The sequence below is a fragment of the Lonchura striata genome, chromosome 1A (genome assembly GCF_050655825.1).
Source record: "Lonchura striata isolate lonStrDom1 chromosome 1A, ASM5065582v1, whole genome shotgun sequence".
Lineage (NCBI taxonomy): Eukaryota > Metazoa > Chordata > Aves > Passeriformes > Estrildidae > Lonchura > Lonchura striata.
The window spans coordinates 8168916-8177239 of record NC_140741.1 but is presented as its reverse complement, the minus strand read 5'-3'; positions in this window follow the sequence as shown (position 1 = coordinate 8177239).

Genomic DNA, 8324 nt, shown 5'->3' with positions numbered 1-8324 from the left:
TCTTAGATTCTGTGGAAGTTTCCATCTTCATTTTAGTGACTGTTTCTCTGGGGTAATTTGCACAGAGGATTCTGAACACGTGCAAAGACAATGCACACCCTCAGATCCCAGAACACTTCAGTGTGCTGCAGCTACATACTCCTGTTAAGTTAAAGCATATTTTCAATTCAAAGGTTTCTTCACAATGGCAATAAAATATTCCAGTCCCTGTCTTCTGGATCCTCTACAGGTATGGAACGTTGAGGACAGCACCAGTCACAGCTCCTTTCTCCAACAAGATGCCTCCCTTATGATATCGAGCACTAGGCCAAGTACAATCCCACAGATTTGCCTGTTCCTAAACATGATGCAATAAATTCAGACATTTTCACTTTGAGACTATAGGAGCATTCCTCACCTGTCAGCAGTGGCGGGCTGGGGGGGCAGGACATGTAAAATTCAGCTCCAGCCTGGGGATGAATAATAAGCTTTCCTTGTTAGCAGAGAGCATCAGACAAGCTGGGACAAGAGTTAATTTTCCTGTGGATTTTCCTGGCATTGAACTCTATGCAAAGCAGATGCAAAGCTAGTGTAGTGTTAGCACAGAAGGGTGAGTGGGTTTTGTGCAGCTTCAGGTTTGCCTGCTGTGAATTAGGAATATTAGTAAAAGGAATTTTTTTTTTAGATAGGCCAAGGGTGGTAGTGATACCTCCATTTGGGATATGCTAGCCTTGAGGTTCTACCTTTGCCTCTTCTCCCCCCCAGGAAAATTAAGACTTTTAAGGAAGTACTGCCAACTTCCTTCTGCTGCTCTCTTGTTGAGATCACCTACAGAAGATTTTTTCATTTTAAGTTCTATTTAGAACAGTACAAATGTGCTTGCAATTTTTTGTCTGCTGACACAGCAGGATACAATTATATTCCCCAAGACTTTTAACTCGCTAACTCTACTCAAGACAGGATCTACAAGACATTTATACAGTCGACTTAAACATATAAATATTTGCATCCATAGATAAATATCTATATGTGCAATTTGGAATATATGGGCTTATATTAAAATAAAGGCTATAGTTCTCATGAGATAGTGACTTTAATGCCCTGTCAAATTTCCTGGAGTGGTCTGGGGGGCTCCAGTAATTTTACATGTATAGATTGAAGTGTAAAGCAGCTGAACTCACCCAGAATATGAATACAGCATGTCTGGGCTCACGCTGAACGTGAATGTGTATTGCTCCATCATTGCAATTCTTTTTCAAATTATTGGATGGACCCCAAGAAATCCACAAACACAAACCCAAAAATCACATTTCAAACCCTCAGCTGTGTAAAGCACAAGCCTAGGTCCTGCTCCATTTGCTTCAGTGGCAACTTGGTTGGCCACTACCTGCTTCAAACACAAGAATAGCACGAGGTCCTGCAAACCTTCTTTCTTTTTTTAAACACGTAGGCACTAAAGAAAACATGGCTAATGCATTTTTCTGCAATAACATTAGATTTGGCTTAAAAATAACATGCTAAGATACATGGTATTTGTGAATGGTTTGACTTTTGGTTTAATTCAGCCATCTCTGCCTTTTGAATATAGTTCTCTACTAAAAATGGTGTGGGGAGAAAGGAACAACTCAACTGTGAACTATTCTTTACAAAACTGGATGCTTTTGCCATCCCACTAATGTCATCTGGCATTAATTAACATAGCATCTCCCTAATTATATTGTCAGCACACAGCCACCAAATTAAAATACAAAGACAATCATTAAAATTTCCCAATTTGACTTCAGCATTTCTTTTAAAGCATGATTTTTCAACTTTTGTGTATGTAGGAAATCATCCAAAGCCCACTGAAGTCAATGGGTTTCATCCCAGTGGGGCCCAGAAATGTTTGGAAAATATCAGTGGGGTGTCCAAATTTGTTTTGCCTCTCTACACCAAGTGATTCGATGCCTCTTTTCTGTTCTTGGCACCAGCAGCTCAGCACCCAAAACCGAGGGTGCAGGGCTGGTGGGTCCCTCAGGGGAGTGAGGACTATCATGTGGGAAGGAAAAGAGGGCATTAGCCACAGTGGAAGTCCCCCATCCCTCTGCTCCCTAAAAGGAACACAAGGAAGAAGGACTTTTATGCTGCCTGAGACAGCGTGGAAAAGCAGGAGGGATGCAGCACAACCTGCCTCCATCCCAGGTTTCTGTGTCATGTCAGGATCAGCTGGCCCCTGATGCTCTCCTCGTGAGTTTTGTAGCTCTTGTCTAACAGAGGGGAGGGCTGTGGAGGAGAACTGGTGCCTTGGTGTGTGCTTTCAGGCAGGGAGGGCTCTGAGGCCTTGAGCAAACCCTTGGGCTCCAGCTGAGTCCATCCTGCCTCAAACCACCTTGTTTTTGGGCGAGAGGAAGCCTCGTGTGGGGCTGATCCAGGCTGAGGGCAAGCCCAAAGCAAAACATTGCCTTGGTTTTGCCTTTGGGTATGGCCTAGAGCTCAGTCCTGCTCTCAGTGAATGGCATTGCTGCCACTTGTTTGTGCCTGGCCTCACACATTAGCACTGTCTGCCCTTCAGTATCACTGGCCTCTGCAAGCATCCCTTGGTGTTATGAAAACCTTTGGGATCGAGCTGATTTCTACCTCACCAAGAGCTTCACCTCTCTGGAGTTTGAAAAAACTATACATATCCCTGAGATGATCAGAAACACATGGAAAAATATTAAAATGGTTCATACAGAGAAAAAAAAAAAGAAGAAATATTTTCTTTCCAAGACTTTTACTGCTGAATTTTTACTTCAGGGGGAAAAAAGAAGATGCTTGTCAGCACTTTAGAAATGACGTTCCTTTTTCCACCTTAACAGCCCTTTGCCTATTTTACCTAGACCTGTTAAGCTGAGTATGTTGCTACAGCTCAGGACAAGTAATGGAGAGCTAATATTTTTCAAAGAAATAAAAAATGTTCCAGCAGCAGTAGCAGCTCACGTTTTTCTTGGACAGGATGTATTTCCCCAGCTCCCCTGGGAAACTCGAAGCAGATTCCCAGGGTAACCCTTCTCACTGACTGCTGTGCTTGGGTGTCAGCTGTTTGGGGAGTATGAGTTAGACTGGGAAAATCATTCTCTGGAGATGTTGGACAATTTGAAGATGTAGGGAAGGTGGTGGCTTTGGAGCAAGCAAGTAGTTTAAATTGAAATCACCAGGTGGCAAATGCATGTTTCTCTGTCAGGGCCATCATGTGGCTGCCCTTATTTGCCACCAGAAGGCTGGTTAGCACAGGGATGTTTTAATTCCTTCCAAAAGCCCTGACTGCAGAGGGCAAGGAGCACACTTGGCTTATCTTACGTGGAAAATGGGTGCTGCCTCTTTCATGAAAATGTATATATCTCTTGCTGTGGTATCTTCATGACATGTCAATGATTCTTATTCACTGCTGTCCTGAAAGCTAAAATATAGAGTGGCATTTTTGGCCTGTCACAATAATGCAAGACTGGACCTGTGACCTGTGACTTCTGTGTTCATGCACTTGGCTTATCTTACGTGGAAAATGGGTGCTGCCTCTTCCATGAAAGTGTATATATCTCTTGCTGTGGTATCTTCATGACATGTCAATGATTCTTATTCACTGCTGTCCTGAAAGCTAAAATATAGAGTGGCATTTTTGGCCTGTCACAATAATGCAAGACTGGACCTGTGACCTGTGACTTCTGTGTTCATGCACACCAGTGGCAGAATCTGTGTGGGCAGGGCACTTATGCAAGGCCACTAAATGGAAGTGGTGGGATTTTACACAGGGAGAGGGCCAAGCACAAGCCCACGTTGCCAGTCACGAGGAGCTTAAAACACACGTGGTCTCTGAGCAGATCATTCTCTGAATTGAAACTAAGCTTGAATATACAAATTTTGTACTCATTCCTCTTGGTCACATAACACTTTCTGGTAGGTGGTAAATGGTGAGGGACAACCTCCATAGCCAGACCCTCCAGCAGCATAAAGGAGTGAAGTGTGAGTAGAATGATATGAAAGAACCCTCTTGCAGCCAGGTTTGGGCTTCACAATGTTATATTTGGAACTAAGTTTTGGAACTCAAATGTGTGGCCAGAGGCAGAGAGGGCCCTTCCATCCCTGTAGTGGGAGCAGAGATGTGCAACGAGCACAGAACCTCTGGTAAGCTGAACTGTTCATTCCTGCTGCTGTCCAGGCACAAGAAGGCATTGGACAGTGCTTGCTTCTGGGTATGGCCAGTGCCAACCAGTGCCAACAATCACCTATATCCCAAATAACCAAGCTCTTCTTGACACAGCAGCTTATGCACGCTGCCAGAGCTGTGGGCAAAACAAAGAGGGCCCACATTACTCCTGCCTCTTCCCAGTCTGGTCTGCTGTTCTCACTCTACACCTGGGGCCAGCCTAAATAAATTATATGTGTTAATATGTATTTTATATCAACCTAAAATTTTTTTTTGTCCTTAGTTTATGCCTTTGGTTGTTACTACCATAATAACTAAACAAACACAGGAAGAAACAATGTCATGCTGCAGTAGCAGCAGCTTGGTTACCTGCTTCCTCACACACACACACACACACACACACACACACACACTCCAGGGCTAGAATTTCACATCAAGAAAAGAAAACCTCACCATACTGGAAGTTGCAGGACCTGCTTTGCTGTGCAGTAATTCAGTTTTCATTCAGCTTCATTTCAGGAGACTCCACTGTCCATTCAGCAGCTTACACATGCAGAACTCTCTGGGAGTGGCTGCCTTTACTCCAGACTTGAATTAGAATAAATGACAGCAAAATGTGTCTAATGGGAGTTAATAAGTTCACAACAGCGTGCAGCCCTAGGCAAGAAATCTGGAAGCTCTGCAAGAATCATCCTAGAATCTTAAAATCACATAATGGTTTGGGTTGGAAGGGACTTCAAGGCTCATCCAGTTCCACCCTGTGCCATGGGCAGAGACACCTTCCACCAGACCAGGTTGCTCAGAGCCCCATCCTACCTGGCCTGGAACAATGCCAGGGATGGGGCATGTGAACACAGCAGGAAGTATTGCTGGGGTATAACACCTTTAGATGGTTCTAAAAATAAAAGGAACTTCTGTTTAGTACCAATGGTGGGATTTTTAGGATTGCTTGCTCCTGCAGAGGCAGCTAAATAGATCCTGACATAGAGTACCAGGGATGGAAATGTACGTGTTTATTTTGGAGTGTTTGGATCATTGGATATAAAACCTATAGGAAAATGGAAAACATGTAGCAGCAATTTATTTCTAAAGGGAGAGGGGAGAAAAGTCAAGGAAACTCCCTCACAGCCTGCTTGGAGCCAGGTTTTCAGCTGGTGTAAATCTGAGGCTAGGTTAAAATTATTGGAAGCAGCTCACGTCCTGTACCAATAGAAAGCAATAGGGCAGTGGTGACTGGAGGCCCTGAGGAGGTGACACTACCAAAATCCTGCATCAGGGCCTGCCCAGGGTTCTGTGCTAGGATCAGCTCCAGCTCCCATCCAGAGTGGAGCTATGCAGACAGGTAGGGGTCCCTGTCCCTTGCTACATGCAAATAAACGTGTCCTGTGTTCCGTGCCAGTGTCTTCCTCCTCCCACCAATCTGTCAAGGCCCTCCCTGACCACATTAAAACATCACGTGAGCTTTGCAGCAATGATTCTTATTCTCTTGTCCTTAGGTCCCAGCTCTCACCAGCTCTGCAGACTGAGAACATGTTCTTTGTGACCTCCTCAATACGTTTGCGTTATCAGCTATTACATCTTTTATCACACATCATTGAATTTGATGCATCAGGGCTTCTACACAGCTTGCCCCTGCTCTCTAGGAATTCCACAAATAAATCACTGCCATGCACTGCAAACTGTCAAAGAGTTGCTGACATGCTCTGCAGCAGAAAACTGGATAACCTTTGGCACCAGAACGCTATTTTTAAGTGCTTTAATAAAGAGCTCCATTGTATTTGAAAATGTACAGCTATGGTGAGAGGAGTTAATGGTTTGCACATGATGCATCACACCCATGATAAAATTCTTCATCGAAAAGTTAAAAATCCCAAGCAGTAACCACACACACAAAATCATTAAGGATACTCTGTGGCTTGAAGCTCTTGCCTCTGTATGAGCTTTCTGAGCAGCCGTTGTGAAACTGAGCCCAGATTTATAAAAGCCAAACTTAATCATCCAGATGCTTTTCCACACCATGGGGTCAGACCCTTGGGCAAAGGTTCCCCCTATTCACAGTCAGGGGTGGGGGAGAGAAGGGGTTGCTGGATGAGTCCAAACAGCTGCCTCTTGGTTTTGTGAGTGGACCAAAGAAAAAGGACACCAAAGCATCTGTTCCTTGGGACAAGGCCGTGGTGTTTCTGCAAAGGGGAATTGGCTGTGTGCTGTTTATAACCACCCTTGTGGTGATCAGCAAGTGTCTGTATGTTCTTTAAATAGACACATTACCCTAAGGAAACACCCAAGTCAGCACCTCTGTATCCTGCTGTGAGAGAGGAAACCTGACCTACAAGGCACCAAAATTTGCTGTCTCTTGGCTAAGGGGCAGAAATATTCTAGCTAAGGCCTGACTGCTGCTTGCTTTTCTTGGAGAGTTTGCTTCCTTCAGCTCTCACAGAAGTCAGTTTTACTCTGGGGTGACTGCAGTTAGAGTTGCTCAATTATTACACAATTGGCAGTGAGGAAAGAACCAAGCCTCAAGGAACTGCTTCCTAAGTAAAGCAAGGATATGATCGAGTAATTGATCAGTTTATAGATTCCTCATTTATTCTCACTAATTGCTGTTTAATATGGAAATAATTCCAAAATTTTGTCCCAGGAAATAGCTGCTATTTTATCTGATGCTGAAGTCTGACTATATGAATAATTCAAAATCAGACAAGACAAGCCACCAGAGAGTATGTTAAGCAAAGTGAGGATAGAGTTGCAGCTGATCAGAAGAACAGAGAAGATGGTCTTCCTTCTATGTCAGTGCCTGCAGAGGAAAATTCTGTACCAGAGTTTGCTGAACTGATGTGCTTCAAAGAGAGAAGACAGAGAGAGGATCTCATCAATACATATAAATATCTCAAAGGGTGCCAAGGGGATGGTGCCAGGCTCTTTTCAGTGATGCTCAGTGACAGGATGGCCATAAACTAAACACAGGAAGTTCCACCTCAAAATAAAGGATGAACTTCTGTACACCGAGAGTGGCAGAGCCCTGGAACAGCTGCCCAAGGAGGGCCTAGGGTTTCTCTCTCTGGGGCCATTCCAAGCCCACCTGGACATGTGTCATCTCCTCCAGGTGCCTGAGCAGGAGGTTGGTCTGGGTGACCTCCAGAGGTCCTTTCCAACCCCAACTTTTCTGTGATTCTGTTATGAGGAATGTCACCTACACACTTTTGAGGAATGTCTCTGAAATTCCCATCAAGCAGCACTGCTGGTAAAGCTTCAGAATCTGTTTGGGAAGATGACAGAGGGCTGCAGGATGTCATTGTACAAATGGTGTATTTCACCAAAAATAAGACCCTGAAGACTTACCCCCATCCTCACCCGGCAATTATGGGGAGGGAGTGACCGTGGAACACAGCTTTTAGGACAACATGGAATATATTTGACCTCCAAGCAGTTCTTGGAGCACCTTGTCATACGTAATTAGTGAGGATGCTGGTGTTTATTTAGGGCTTGTGGTTGTGAAAAATAGAACAAAGCGATTTTGGGGCTGGGGGTGGGAATGGGCAATATTCAAGGCACTGAAATAATTCCTCTCTTTTCTATGCTTTTTTTCTCTCAGATTTTCTATCACAAAATCAAATCAAACCTCACCTTATCCAGTTAGCTCACTTAACTCACTCTTGTTTGACATCACATGCTGTGCAAGACTTTTTCTCTACATTCCCTTTTGCCTACCATCCTTCCATTTGATTCTTGCTGTATCATCTTAAAGCTGCAAGATCTTACCATTTCAAACTGGTTTTGAGAGCCCGTTGTCAGACTGACAGAAGGCAGCAGGGAATGAGCTTACCTTGCTATTTTCCTCAGTAGTTCACTTTGAGATGAAAATTCCTCCTTGGCACATACAGTCCTAAATGAAAGAGCAATTTCTGACTTGCTTGCCTTTTTGAATCTTTAGTCTGCATGTGTCTCAGATATTTCTACAGCCTGTGCTCCTTATGGGCCAGTTTCATGTTACCTCACTCTTGCATTTTTATCAAAGCTTTCCTTTTAACAAAGAGATGCTCTGTAGAAAAAGTTCAAATCAAAGTTCCCCTGAGCTTTGTGAGAGAATCACCCTGAAATTTCTTTTTTTTTTGTTTCATAATGTTAAAGTCAGTGTTCTGGGATCTTTTGTTTTTTTCTTTTTTTTTTTTTTTTAGTTTAAAAG